At 42.9% G+C, this 16151-nt stretch overlaps 1 pseudogene; it reads right to left on the bottom strand.

Annotated features, from left to right (window-relative positions):
* LOC124658441 overlaps window positions 1-14980 on the bottom strand; it is a 29145-nt pseudogene extending 14165 nt beyond the window's left edge.
* Between the last annotated feature and the right edge of the window lie 1171 nt (window positions 14981-16151).

Genomic DNA, 16151 nt, shown 5'->3' with positions numbered 1-16151 from the left:
TACACCAATTACTATATGTTTTAAGGGACTAACCTATTAATAGTTGCAAAAGTGCACAAGTTCTTGGTTTCAACTTTGTTATGCAGGAAATAGGCAAATATGGAAGGAAATAGCTCATTATGGTGAAATCTGGAATTTCCAGGAATCTGTCTCTGCTGAACACTTTTCAAAGATCGTTTCGAAACTCCATCAAAACGACGTCCAATGGAAAAGTCGTAAGCTACAAAGTTGTAGAGAATTTCAAGCCGAACAATTTGGACATCTTATTCGTCCATAAAGGACAGCGGATGCATCCGGCAGAGCAGAATTACTGCGGAGGTTCGTGCAGTCTCGGGACTCCGAAAGTTGGTGACGTATTTGACACAAACTCTTTCCATACCTGGATATTTCGGCCCAGCCATGAGTTGTGAGGCTAATGAAGGACAGAGGGGAGTCCTAGGAAGGTGTAGAGGTGCCCAAGAGCCCTTGGTGATGGGGTTCATAGCATAGAAAACAAAAAATTTCCTACCGCAAGATGAATAAATCCAAGATCCAATCTAGGAAAAGCCAAGATCTAATCTATGAAGATCGAAGCAACGAGATTGATATGAGACTAACCCTCGAAGATTTCCAAAGCCTACGAGATTAGATCTCGTTGTTGGTGTAGACGATCATCCCCGGTGCTGCAATCCGGCAGCACTTCCGTACTCGGTCGCGCGTACGGTGTCGATGAAGCTCCTTCCTCTCCCCGTTCCGGCGGGCAGCGGAGGTGTGGTAGATCTCCACGGAATCCCAGCAGCACAACGGCGTGGTGGTGGTGGTGGAGAAGAATTCCTGCGGGGCTTCGCCTAAGCCGGAGCAGAGAAGCGGGAGGGAGGAGAGGTGGCAAATTAGGGTTGCGAACGGAGCAGCTTTGGCCGGCCAAACTATCCCACTATATATAGTCGGGAACTAGGGTTAGGGTTTCACAAAACCCATCTAGTGTCGGCGCACGGTGGGCCCACACAACACCACGGCGCGGCCCGGGGGGGGCCCGCGCCGGCCTGTTGTGTGGCCCACCCCGGCTCTTTTCCTTCTCCCCTTTGGACTCCATCTGCGTGACGAGAAAAATAAGAACTTCGTTTTTATTTCGTCCAATTCCGAGAATGTTTCCAGAACAACTTTTCTTGAAATACAAAACAGCAGAATTCTTCCAGAACAATTCCGATCCTCCTCGTGATGTCTTGGATCCCATCCAAGACTCCGAACAACATTCGGTCTCCATCTCATATTCCGAATCTACTTATGCGACATCGAACCTTAAGCGCGTCACCCTACGGTTCGTGAACTATGCAGACATGGTCGAGACTCCTCTCCGAGCAATAACCAATAGCGGGATCTGGAGATCCATAATGGCTCCCACATATTCAACGATGACTTAGTGATCGATTGAACCATTTACATACGATGCCAATTCTCTTTGTCTCGCGATATTTTACTTGTCCGAGGTTCGATCATCGGTATCTCTATACCTTGTTCAACCTCGTTACCGACAAGTACTCTTTACTCGTACCGTGGTATGTGATCTCTTATGAACCATTCATATGCTTGCAAGCTAATCAGATGACATTCCACCGAGAGGGCCCAGAGTATATCTATCCGTCATCAGGATGGACAAATTCCACTATTGATCCATATGCCTCAACTCACACTTTCCAAATACTTAATCCCATCTTTATAACCACCCATTTACGCAATGGCGTTTGATGTAATCAAAGTACCCTTCCAGTGTAAGTGATTTACATGATCTCATGGTCGAAGGACTTAGGCAACTATGTATCGAAAGCTTATAGCAAATTGAACTAAATGACTTGATCTTATGCTACGCTCTTTTGGGTGTGTGTCCATTATATCATTCACCTAATGACATAACCTTGTTATTAATAACATCCAATGTTCATGATCACGAAACCATGATCATCCATTAATCAACAAGCTAGTTATACAAGAGGCTTACTAGGGACTCCTTGTTGTTTACATAACACACATGTATCAATGTTTCGGTTAATACAATTATAGCATGAAATGTAAACATTTATCATGAACAATAAGATATAACAATAACTAATTTATTATTGCCTCTTGGGCATATCTCCAACAGTCTCCCACTTGCACTAGAGTCAATAATCTAGTTAACATTTGTAAGGATATAACACCTTGGCCTTCTGGTGCTTGTCATGTTTTGCTCACGGGAGAGGTTTTAGTCAACGGATCTGACACGCTCAGAAACGTATGTATTTTGCAATTCATCTGCGTCTCAACGCATCACTCATTTTCCAAATGAGTTGGCATTAATTGTATATGCTTAGTCCTCTGGTGGAACCTTAATTCTGCGGTCTGAAAATAAGTCACTAATATTGTCATACACAATATAGCTTCAAAGTTCTGACACTATCGGAACTACACCAAGTTCTCAAAGAACTCCTCGACTTAACATCCTCAGTCATTGTCAAAACAATGACATACTCTGCCTTTGTTTGTAGAATCCGTCACAATATTTAGAACTCTTCTAAATCTAGCAAAGACTTCTTTTAGCTCATTGTGCTACCTTTTAATCAACACTTATCCTAATTGAGATTGAAAATATATTTTTATATGTGACCAAACTAATATCGGTGCAACACCTTACAGCGATTTGTTTGTCATTACCCCATACAAAAACTATATATATATATATATATCCTTGGTTCTTCTAAAGTACTCAGGGATATTCTTACTATTTTTACAATGATCATCACATGAATCATTCTGGTATATGCTCGTAACACTTTAGAGCACAGGACATCTGACCTTGTACATATTATTCGTGATCTAAAGTCACTCATGTGTTTTTACTCATCGAGCGTGAAATACACTCAAGTCTTGTTAAACCTTCACATGGAAAAGAACACCTTCTTAATGTTTTTATATTGAACTACTTCAATATACATTCTATGTACTTTGACTTAAACTTATTATGTGTTTCAATCTATCTTCATAGATCTTGACACTAAATATATTTCAGTCCATATCCTTTCATTGAAGTTAATTCTCAATGAAACCTTTTTAATCAATTATATAATTACATTATTTATAACCAACTATATGTCATCTACATAAAGTATTATAAATATGTCTCAGCGCTCCCACTTAATTTCATGCAAATGCAAGCATCTTCATCGTTTATGATGAAATCAAAAACTCTTTGACTATTTCATCCGATGAAGATTCCAACTCCGTAATACTCACTTCATCCAATTGAAGTTCGTATATCTATCTAGTATTCCACGGACTAGCAAAAACTCTTGGTTGTATCTAGTGTACATCCTTCATACACACTTCTGGTAAGGAATGTATTTCTGCCATCCTACTATCATATCTCATAAAAGAAATATGTAGCGATTACTAGAATAATCCACATAGACTATAAGCATTGCCACGGAAGATCTAATCTTATCGTAGTCAACTCTTTGAACTTTGTCGTAAACAATTTTTCGATAAGTCGAGCTTCTTTAATGATATTCCATCCAAGTCCATCTATTTTATAGATCCATTTACTTTCAAAAAGTATTCATCTATCTTGGATTTTATGGCGCATAACCATTTTAACGGAGTCAGGGCCCATCATAACTTCTTTGTTTGCAGTTGGTTTATCATTGTTCAAAATCAATCCTTTGTCCACAAATCATTTATTTGATCACAAAGTAAACCATACCTACAAGGTTCAATATGTACTTCGATCTCCATGGCTAAAACACTTTGTAGTCATGGGAGCCATGATTGTCGTAGCCGCTTCGGAACCATTTCCGATGCTTGCGCTACTATGATCATTATGCTCAGGTTCATAAACCTTATCAAGTTCTATTGTCCTCCCACTCAAATACTTCGCTAGAAAACAATTTCTTGGAAATAAATAAGTAACATTAACAAACACTTTTGTCTTTTACTTCATAGTGGGAAGAATTCCCAATCCATTCTCTTGGGATAACCAACAAAGACATTTATCCGGTTCTGGTTGCAAACTCATTTACTTATACCAAAATTTTAAGAAAGGACTATTAGGGTTTATACCCATGCCATAACTTGTATGGTGTCATTTCAACGGATCATGATGATGCTCTATTCAGTGTAAGAGCGGTAGTCTCTAAAGCATAATCCTTAAAAATATAATGGCATCAATATTTTATCTCATCTTTGATCCAACAAGGTTTGGATACGTATCTTGGATACTTCATCATCTCTATGATACTCCAAGAAACGTGAGTTGTAGAACAACTTCATAACTCTCTTAGATGTTCGCTAAAACTCGTAATTCAAATATTTCCACCATGATCTAATCATAGATATTTGACTTTTCTATTACGATGATTTCCACTTCATGCTGAAATTTATCTGAATCCATTCAAATGTTTCAAACTTCTTCCTTATCGAATATATCCACATATATATACTCAATTCATTGTTGGAAGTTTTCATGAAGTAAAAGAATCTCCCGCACACAACTATGCCCAGTGAACCACATACATCATCATGTACTTTTCCACTAAGTTAGTTGCCCGTTCAACTCTTGGCCTATGAACGGCATTTAAGTCATTTCCTTTTAGAAGAGATTTGCAAGCGCCAAATGATTCAAAAATCATATGACTCCAAAATTCCATTCAAATGGAGTTCCTTCATGCGTTCCTTTCTAACATGACCTAAATGGCGGTTCCACTAATGAGTGGAATTCAAATCATTTGCCTTATGGCATTTTAGCGTCGTGTTATGTATGTGTGTTTCACCATTAAGATTTATAATAACTTATCCATCGTACATGGAGCAATGTCATAATTTGAACAACTCATTGTTTTCATTTGACCGGAGCAAAATAACAATTTATTAAGTTCTTTATTATAAACTCTAAGGGCTAGGTAGAATGCCAACGACAAACATAATAACACTTTATTATGTTCCGGACGTGCATTATTACCATATTCCTTATCGATCACTTAGGCCATCGTATTCTTGTATTGCGTTGTATTGTATGACATCTCATACCAACTAATCTGGTACAAATACCCAAGAATTTTATTATGTGACCAAACAAGGAATACATCCATAACATGTATATCATCTATATACACCTGAGCTAGACTTTCTAGCCTTTTTCTTTCTTTCTGCCAAAATATCTTTTGTGGTTTCTCTTTTAGCTTTCCCCATTCTCAGAGAACACTTCACCTTCAATAACTTCTAGGTCCATTGGTCAAATACCAATAACCTTGAGGTTCTTACTTTGAAGTTGATCATCAAATGACAAGTGTTCCAGACTTCACTATTAGTAACTTTGTAATATGATGAACAATTTCACTCATAATTTCATCCATCATATCATGACGACTTTCCGAGACCATGTCTGTACATGCTAGGCTCGTAAAGTTTAACCTCAGTATTCGCATGTGCAAATTTGGCTTGCACCCGTTGTATGCACACGTAGAATCTATCACACCCGATCATCACGTGATGCTTCGAAACGACGAGTCTTAGCAACGGTGCATACTAAGGACGATCACTTCATGGATATGCGAATATCGTTAGTGCCCAACTTAGTTGGAGGATTGGGACGCCTGGCGTCTTCAACCTTCGTACATTCCCATAAAACTTATGAGATTATGTAGTCTCACTAGATTATATTCTATCATCTTGCAATAAGGTCTTAGATATCACATATATCTCATACCTCGCTTATTTCTGAAAACAAAATTTTTCAGCTCCTTACTTTTCAAACGGATTTGAACTTCAGGTTTCACGGAGACAAGATGATTTTGTACTAATTGAAACCATTGCTCCTTGAATCATCAATGTGGGGTTTACTAAAAGTTTGCATTAGGACTTAATCATATCTTGATTCTTTAACAATACGGTACCAGTCTGTAAAGTTACTTGTCAGACTTAACAGTATTTCTATCTCAATTACAAGACTAGCGCATGGTAGAAAACGGATGCCAATTCTACAAACTTTAATTCAAAATACTATTCGAGACTATGTTCATGATAATTAGTTCATGTTTTAATCTAATTACTAATGAACTCCCACTTAATACAACATCCCTCATGGTTGTTAAGTGGTACACGATCCAAATCCACTACACCAAAACCGATCATCACGTGAGATGATGTAGCTTCAATGGTGAACATCAACATGTTGATCATATCATCCATATGACTCGTGTTCAACCTTTCGGTTTCCGTGTCCCGAGGCCATGTCCGTACATGCTAGGCTCGCCAAGCAAACCCAAGTATTCCGCGTGTGCAAACATGGCTTACACCCGTTGTATGTGAACGTAGAATCTATCACATCCGATCATCACGAGATGCTTCAAAACGACGAACTGTAGCAACGGTGCATACGAGGGGAGAACACTTTATTATCTTGATATTAATGTGAGGGATCATCTTATAATGCTACCGTCGCGATCTAAGCAAGATAAGATGCATAAAGGATTAACATCACATGCAATTCATAATATGTGATATGATATGGCCTTTCTTCTTGTGCTTTTGATCTCCATCTCCAAAGCACACGAGCATGATCTCCATCATCACCAGCATTGCACCAAGGTCCATGGCACCGCTTCATGGTTGTCCATCACTTATAGCTACTATAACAACTACTTGAAATAAAGCTATTACATGATGAATAGACACGCAGGTCTTAACAAATTTAAAGACAACCATTAGGCTCCTGCCGGTTGCCATAATACAATAATGAACATCTCATACATCAAATATAATCATCATCACATCATGGCCATATCACATCACCAAACCCTGCAAAAACAAGTTAGACGCCTCTAATTTGGTTTGCATATTTTACGTGGTTTAGGGTTTTCGAGTAAGATCCAATCTACCTACGAACATGAACCACAACGGTGATACTAGTGTTGTCAATAGAAAGAGTAAATTGGATCTTCACTATGGTGGGAGAGACGAGACACCCGCAAAGCCACTTATGCAATACAAGTTGCATGTCAAGCGTGGAGCAAGTCTCATGAGACGCGGTCATGTAAAGTTAGCCCGGGCCGCTTCATCCCACCATCCCGCAAGATGCAAAGTACACAAACTAAAGCAACAAAAGCATCAACGCCCACAAAACTATTGTGTTCTACTCGTGCAACAGATCTATGCATAGACATGGCTCTGATACCACTGTTGGGGTTCGTAGCATAGAAAACAAAAAATTTCCTACCGCAAGACGAATAAATCCAAGATCCAATCTAGGAAAAGCCAAGATCTAATCTATGAAGATCGAAGCAACGAGATTGATATGAGACTAACCCTCGAAGATTTCCAAAGCCTACGAGATTAGATCTCGTTGTTGGTGTAGACGATCATCCCCGGTCTCGCAATCCGGCGGCACTTCCGTACTCGGTCGCGCGTACGGTGTCGATGAAGCTCCTTCCTCTCCCCGTTCCGGCGGGCAGCGGAGGTGTGGTAGATCTCCACGGAATCCCAGCAGCACAACGGCGTGGTGGTGGTGGTGGAGAAGAATTCTGCGGGGCTTCGCCTAAGCCGGAGCGAGGAGAAACTGGGAGGGAGGAGAGGTGGCAAATTAGGGTTGCGAACGGAGCAGCTTTGGCCGGCCAAACTATCCCACTATATATAGTCGGGAACTAGGGTTAGGGTTTCACAAAACCCATCTAGTGTCGGCGCCTGGTGGGCCCACACACACACCCGGCGCGGCACGGGGGGCCCGCGCCGGCCTGTGGTGTGGCCCACCCTCGGCTCTTTTCCTTCTCCCCTTTGGACTCCATCTGCGTGACAGAAAAATAAGAACTTCTGTTTTTATTTCGTCCAATTCCGAGAATGTTTCCAGAACAACTTTTCTTGAAATACAAAACAGCAGAATTCTTCCAGAACAATTCCGGTCCTCCTCGTGATGTCTTGGATCCCATCCAAGACTCCGAACAACATTCGGTCTCCATCTCATATTCCGAATCTACTTATGCGACATCGAACCTTAAGCGCGTCACCCTACGGTTCGTGAACTATGCAGACATGGTCGAGACTCCTCTCCGAGCAATAACCAATAGCGGGATCTGGAGATCCATAATGGCTCCCACATATTCAACGATGACTTAGTGATCGATTGAACCATTTACATACGATGCCAATTCTCTTTGTCTCGCGATATTTTACTTGTCCGAGGTTCGATCATCGGTATCTCTATACCTTGTTCAACCTCGTTACCGACAAGTACTCTTTACTCGTACCGTGGTATGTGATCTCTTATGAACCATTCATATGCTTGCAAGCTAATCGAGATGACATTCCACCGAGAGGGCCCGGAGTATATCTATCCATCATCAGGATGGACAAATTCCACTATTGATCCATATGCCTCAACTCACACTTTCCAAATACTTAATCCCATCTTTATAACCACCCATTTACGCAATGGCGTTTGATGTAATCAAAGTACCCTTCCGGTGTAAGTGATTTACATGATCTCATGGTCGAAGGACTTAGGCAACTATGTATCGAAAGCTTATAGCAAATTGAACTAAATGACTTGATCTTATGCTACGCTCTTTTGGGTGTGTGTCCATTATATCATTCACCTAATGACATAACCTTGTTATTAATAACATCCAATGTTCATGATCACGAAACCATGATCATCCATTAATCAACAAGCTAGTTATACAAGAGGCTTACTAGGGACTCCTTGTTGTTTACATAACACACATGTATCAATGTTTCGGTTAATACAATTATAGCATGAAATGTAAACATTTATCATGAACAATAAGATATAACAATAACTAATTTTTTATTGCCTCTTGGGCATATCTCCAACACTTGGATCAAAGGGGCATCCATCCCATGGCCTAGATTGCATCTCCAACACTATATATTGATGGGAAACCCTATTTTTGGAGGCCCCCAAGAATTGTCACGAAAATCCTCCTCCTTGGCAGCAGCCAAGGAGGGGAAACACTCATCTACACCAGAACCAACTCAAGGAAGAAGAAGGCTAAGGGGCGGCGCTCCCCATGATGCCGGCGGCGGGAAGGAGTCCCCGCGCCGCCGCCGCCGCCCACGCCTCCGCCTCCCGGCGCTCCTTGCTGAGCCCTCCAACGTCTTCACCGCCATCTCCATCACCAACTCCTCATTGTATTCGAGTGGTCTATCCTCTCACAAACCTCTGTACCGCCCTATGTAAACATGGTGTTTGATGCTATAAGTTATAATCGTATGATCTATGTCATGTTGCCATAGTTTATTTGTTCTTTGATTGATTGGTTGTTTCTCTTTGGTTCATTAGAGTTGTATGTTGATATGTTACTGTCCTTGGTGCCCATTATATTTGAGCGCGCATGGATCAAGCACCATAGGGTTGGTAGTATTTGTATACTAGAAGGGGAAGTTCTGCCGGAGTGACAGAAACCTAAGGACGCGAACCGGATAGTTGCATGTATGAGAGTAAGAGGACCATTTACTTAAGGCTATGGTTGGGGAAACCTTAATGCTTGCTAGTATTTACGGATGTTTGCTAGCAAGCCAATCATATAGTACATGTAATCCCGAAGGGAGAGCATGTATATTTAGCCTCTCCTACATAGAAAGCTGCATCGAAGACATTGAACCCAAGATCTTCACTAATTGATCTTGGACAAAGCCACCACTATTACCACCGCCTTTCCACACTCATGGTACTTGTTAGTTTAGTTTGTTTTATTGCTGCAGCACTAACATTTATTCCGTGTATTTTATTGTTCTGCAAAGTCACCTCTCATACCCGTTATCGCTCTAGTTTTATTTCCTAGATATTGCAAACGCTTAGTGTGCGTAGAGTTGTATCAGTGGTTGATAGAACTTGAGAGAATGTTTATCCTACCTTTAGCTCCTCGTTGGGTTCGACACTCTTACTTATCGAAAAGGCTACACACGATCCCCTATACTTGTGGGACATCATGGCGCTATGGAGATGATCGTCATGACAATGGAGAGCATGGAAACAATGGTGCAACTGCAAATTTTGCATCTCATGGTGTTGACACCAACTGGTACTACGATACTGGAGCTACTGATCATATCACCGATGAGCTGAATAAGCTCTCCACTCATGAAGCCTACAATGGGCAAGATCAGGTCCGCACTGCTGAAGGCACATGCATGCACATTAGTCGTATTGGTCATTCAATTTTGCACACCCCACATAACTCATTTAATCTCAATGCCATTCTTCAAAAAATCCTTTCTGTCCACCGATTTACCCTTCATAATCATGTCTTTATTGAATTTTATCCTTTCTTTTTTGTGATCAAGGACCAGGCAACCCGATGCATTCTGTTTAGAGGTCCTTGCTATGGAGGCCTATACCCCTTGATGCCCATCTCCAGTGAGCCCTCCAAGCATGTTTTCATCACAATAAAGCCATCATCCTCGACATGGCATCGCCGTTTAGGACATCCTTCCTCATTTGTGGTTCAACAAGTTCTTAGGAGAAATAAAATAGCTTACACACCAGAGAGTACCCCATATGTTTGTGACTCTTGTCAGTTGGCCAAGAGCCACCAGTTGCCATATCCCATGTCTACTAGTAGATCCACTGTTCCTTTGGAACAAGTTTTTTCTGATGTATGGGGTCCTGCATCTCTCTCTGCTGGGAAACATTTATACTATGTAAGCTTTATTGATGATTTTAGTAAATTCACCTGGATCTATTTGCTTAAAAGTCGTGCTGATGTTTATCAAGCCTTTCTAAATTTCCAGCAGTTTGTTGAACGCAAGTTTGATAGGAAAATTATAACTATGCAAACTGATTGGGTAGGTGAGTATGAAAAACTCAATGCTTTCTTTCAAAAAGTTGGCATCACTCACCATGTCTCTTGCCCCCATGCCCATCAACAAAATGGCTCTGCTGAGAGAAAACACCGCCATATCGTTGAAGTTGGTCTTGCCCTGTTAGCTAATGCATCTATGCCTCTCAAATACTAGGATGAAGCTTTTCTCACCGCCACTTTCCTCATAAATCTCCTTCCAAGTAAGGTCATAGATTTTGACACTCCAGCTGAGTGTTTACTCCACATAACACCAAACTATGATGCTCTTCGTGTTTTTGGGTGTGCGTGTTGGCCCAATCTTCGCCCCTACAACACCCGCAAATTAGCTTTTCGTTCTACTCGGTGTGTGTTCCTTGGCTATAGCCCTCGCCACAAGGGTGTAAAATGTCTTGATATGACTACATGTCGTGTTTATATCTCTCGCGACGTTGTCTTTGATGAAAATGTCTTCCCCTTTGCCTCTCTTAGACCCAATGCCGACCCCCTCCTTCGAAAAGAGATTTTACTTCTTCCATCATCCATGCTACATGAGGGTGCAAATATTGATGATCATACTCCTATTGTGCCACAGGTTGCTGCCAATGCCCAAGAAAATTTCCAGGAAAATGATGGTGAAATGGCTCCTGAAAATGCATCTGAAATTCTGCCAGAAAATGACGAAATTTACACGGATTCCGAAACTGATCCTGCTACAGATTCCCTAGAACATTCTTCTGCCGCGTCTGATTCCGAGGTGGAGGCTCCCGATGCTGATTCTCCCGCCGTTGGGGAGCGTGCTGGAGCGAGCAGTCAGACGGGCCGGTCCCCGTCGATGCGTGCTGACCACGCGCCCTCGCCCCGTCCTGCTGCGCCACGTGCTGGTCGGTCCCCCTCTCCGCAGCGGGAGCGTGGCGAGCACACGCCTATGCCGAACCATGGCGCGCCATCTGGCGCCTCTTCTGCAGGTTCTGCGCCCCCATCACCCCACTCACCTACGCTGTCGGCCCCTGTGGAAGATTCCTCTGGATCTTCTGTGGCGCCGGCTAGTGGGGATGATTCTGCAACAAGCTCAAGTTCAAGTGATGATACTCCACCGTCTCCTCCGCCTATGCCTCCCTCACGTGTTCGCACTCGCTTGCAGCAAGGTATACACCAACCAAAACAGTTTACTGATGGTACTATTCGATATGGGATGTTTTCCTCCACAGGTGAACCATGCTCTCTATCTGAAGCACTTGGTGATTCTAAATGGCGTCAAGCAATGGAAGAGGAGTATAATGCACTGATGAAAAATAAAACCTGGCATCTTGTTCCTCCATGCAGGAATAAAAATTTAATTGATTGTAAATGGGTGTATCGTGTTAAGAGGAAGGCAGATGGCACTATTGATAGATACAAAGCACGTCTAGTTGCAAAAGGATTCAAGCAAAGGTATGGAATTGACTATGATGATACTTTCAGCCCAGTTGAAAATTGCCACCATCAGGATTGTCTTGTCTATTGATGTTTCCCGTGGTTGGAGTCTTAGGCAGCTAGATGTCAAGATCGTGTTTCTTCATGGTGTTCTGGAAGAGGAAGTTTATATGAGGCAACCCCCTGGTTTTGAAGATCCACTTGCACCAAATTATATTTGCAGGCTTGATAAGGCACTATATGGGTTGAAACAGGCGCCTAGAGCTTGGTATTCCAAACTAAGTTCTAAACTATATGCTCTTGGCTTTGTACCATCAAAGGCTGACACTTCCTTATTTCTTTTCAACAAGTCAGGTATCACTATATTTGTTCTGGTATATGTTGATGACATTATAGTGACAAGTTCCTCTGGTTATGCTATCTCTACGCTTCTTCAAGACTTGAATAAGAATTTTGCCATTAAGGACCTTGGTGATCTCCATTTGTTTCTTGGTATTGAAGTTAAAAAGGTGCCTCATGGTTTGCTGCTGACACAGGAAAAATATGCTACAAAGTTGCTTGATAAAGTGGGCATGAGAAATTGCAAGTCAACTCCAACGCCGTTGTCTCCTTCTGAACCATTATCTCTCACAAGTGGTACACCTCCTGGCTCTGATGACTGTACACAGTTTAGGAGTATTATTGGAGCACTTCAGTATTTAACCTTGACACGTCCTGATTTAGCATTCTCAGTTAACAAGATTTGTCAGTATCTTCATGCTCCAACAACTGAACACTGGACAACAGCAAAACGCATTCTTAGATATGTCAAGGATACAGTAAAACTTGGAATCACTCTTACAGCCTCTTCATCCACTTTCCTTAGTGCCTTCTCTGATGCTGATTGGGCAGGTGATATTGATGACAGGCGTTCAACAAGTGGTTTTGCTATTTTAGTTGGACCAAATCTGGTCTCTTGGAGTGCCAGAAAATAGGCTACAGTTTCTCGGTCTAGTACTGAGGCTGAGTATAAAGCATTGGCTAATGCTACTGCTGAATTGATTTGGGTTGAAGCCCTGCTCAAGGAACTTGGTGTTAGGCTGAAGCAAAAACCAAGCATTTGGTGTGATAATCTGGGGGCTACTTACCTGTCAGTAAATCCTGTGTTCCATGCTCGTACCAAGCACACTGAGATTGATTTTCACTTTGTGAGAGAAAGAGTTGCTAAAAATCAGTTCGCCATTCGGTTTGTCTCAAGTAATAATCAAGTTGTAGATGGCTTTACAAAGGCACTTCCAGTCAAGAAGCTTGATGGGTTTAAACTAATCTCAATCTGTCTACAAGTTGAGATTAAGGGGGCTGTTAGATATGTTGTATTAGGGTTTTCTATACCTGTACGTTATGCCCCTGTATTGTATTCGTATTGTACTCTGTCTCCATATATTAACATACAACCCGTACGAGGTCAAGTGTACGGTTCCCTCGTAACGTTTGACAACGGCTTCACGGGACGTGCCCTTGTTGGAGTAGTCCAGTGAGTAGGTCCTGTTCAGGATGTCCTCCACTGTTGTGGCGCTGCCCAGGTAGCTGTAGGGCACGGACTGAATCCATGTCATCTCCTTGCAGTGCGTCTGGTTGAGGCCGAGCTCCGGGAAGCGGCGTTCCATCAGCTCCAGGAGCGTGTCGCTCGTGCCCAGGTACAAGGACTGGAACTCAGCCACCTGTTTCTGGACTCCGACTTGCACCCTTATCAACAGGTCCTCGGGGAGAGCCGGGGCGACTTGTTGCCATTTAGTGAGGATGTCTATGGCGCCCTCGTCGATGGACTTTGAGACGCTGAACACCGTCACTTTCGGCGGTACAGGCACCAGCTTCACCTTCCACGAAAGAACGATGCCAAAGCTCTCGCCGCCCCCTCTGCGGATGGCCCAGAAGACGTCCCTCCCCATGGCCATCTTGTCTAGGAGACTCCCCTCGGCGTCAACCAGCGTGGCGTCCAGCACGTTGTCCACGGCGAGGCCGTACTTGCGCAGCAGCATGCCGAACCCGCCGCCGCTGAAATGGCCGCCGACGCCAACAGTCAGCTGCTTGACGGTGTGAGGCGCTCGACTGGGAAGGCCAGCTGCTTGCTCGCCTTCGACACGGCGTAGTACAGCTCTCCGAGCATCTTGTTGAGGTCGACCACCGCGAACACCTCGGGCCGCACGGACCGGTACGAGAGGCCCTCGAAATCGTGCCCGCCACTGCGCACGCGTATACGAACGTCGTGGCTACTTTTTCCCTACATGGGTGGTAGCATAGTCTACGGATAGATGCCCCACCTACTCTATAGGCGTTATATGATTCATCGTTCCGATATGTATCTCGCCTAGTTTTTATTTTTTATCTTTTTGGACTTGAGATAACAAAACGGCTGTGTGCATCCTGGTTATGCAGAGGCTGGATTTAATTGCTTTCAAAAGTAATAAAGCATCCTTTATCGAAAAAAAAAACGTCGTGGCGGCGGCCGCAGACGACGGTGGCCTGGACGTGCGAGGCGCTCGACGGTGTGACGATGATGAGCGGCCTCACCGTGCTGGGAGTTAACACAGCTTGGGGTTCCAGGTGGAGGATACCAGGACCGTCATAAACGAGGGCGAGCTCTGCGTGTACAGGAGCTGCTTGGGTATGGCCGACCAGAGGCACTGGAGGAAGCCATCGGAGGAAGCTAGAGAAGGGACGGATACGAAGCAAGGTAAGACGTTGAAGAAGAGCGCTAGTGCTAAGTACCGTGAGAAGGCCGCCATGTTCGTTTCGTGCAACGGTGCAAGTACTGTAGCGATACTTGTAGTATGGCATCAAGCTCTGTACATGTATGGCCATCGATCTCCAGTTGGCAACGTGTAAAAGTAAAAGTCTTGGTCAACTAGTATCTAGATAGTGGGTTACGTCACAACGACTCATTTGTGAAATAAAGTCCTATTTTTGCATATAGACGACACAAATGTACTCTGGTCGAAATACATGGCTCGAGAGATAAACTAGCTATGTCCGAAAGGTGGAGGCTACTCTGAGACTAGTCAATGTTTGTCCAATCATATGGTTTTTTTTTTCTCTGAAATTTACCATTCCAATTTTTACATTAAATATGCTATCATGGTGATTTAGCTTAGGGCAGAGGGTATTGCAACAAAAATTCTTCAACCGTCCACAAAAAGAACTGCTCCCTCGGTTCCATATTAGTTGTCATTCATATTAGTGGTCAGCACAACTAATTTGGAACGAGGGTAGTATTACAATAAAATCATCGTAACATTTAGAAAAGCATTGCTACAAAAAAGTGTGTAAACAACATTTTTTTGGTGTAGATAGATTTGCAATAGTAATCGCTTCAACTTCAACAACAAAAAAACAAAACTACTAGAACAAAACACCATGTGTTTGCAGCAATGAAGAAATGTCTAAGCAAAAATTAATGTGATATTGATGGACCTGCAACGAAAATTGTCAACTACATCACCAAAAGGCACATGGTTAGGCATGGCGTACCACCATTTTGGTGCCCCATGGGTAAGACTTTGTTTTTTTTTTGCCAACTAAAAGCTGAAAAAACTATCGTGTAATTTTTTCCATAGATACATTTTCATATAAACAATTTTTTCAGCGGAGGTCGTATGCAACCAAAAAAAGGCGTTATATCCAAAGAGTGCGCCATTTCGCAAACAAAAGTCGAAATTCAAGTTTATCTTGGTATTCTAGTCTATCTGGAGGCACCGGAATGACGTGCTCTTCAACGGAGTGGTGGCTTCGCATTCCTCCATCAGGGACAAGGTGCGAGAGGAGTCTGATCGGTGGCGGCTCGCCAAGCTCTTCCGTGGCATGCTCTTTGTTTTTCTAGATCCGACCGTTGTACCTTGGCAGCACGGAGAGTAGGAGTGTGTGTGGGGAGCTACCCCCTATGGGTAGCGACAACTTTGC

The sequence above is a fragment of the Lolium rigidum genome, chromosome 1 (assembly GCF_022539505.1).
Source record: "Lolium rigidum isolate FL_2022 chromosome 1, APGP_CSIRO_Lrig_0.1, whole genome shotgun sequence".
Lineage (NCBI taxonomy): Eukaryota > Viridiplantae > Streptophyta > Magnoliopsida > Poales > Poaceae > Lolium > Lolium rigidum.
The sequence above is the reverse complement of the archived record's forward strand: the minus strand, read 5'-3'. Positions and strand labels throughout refer to the sequence as shown.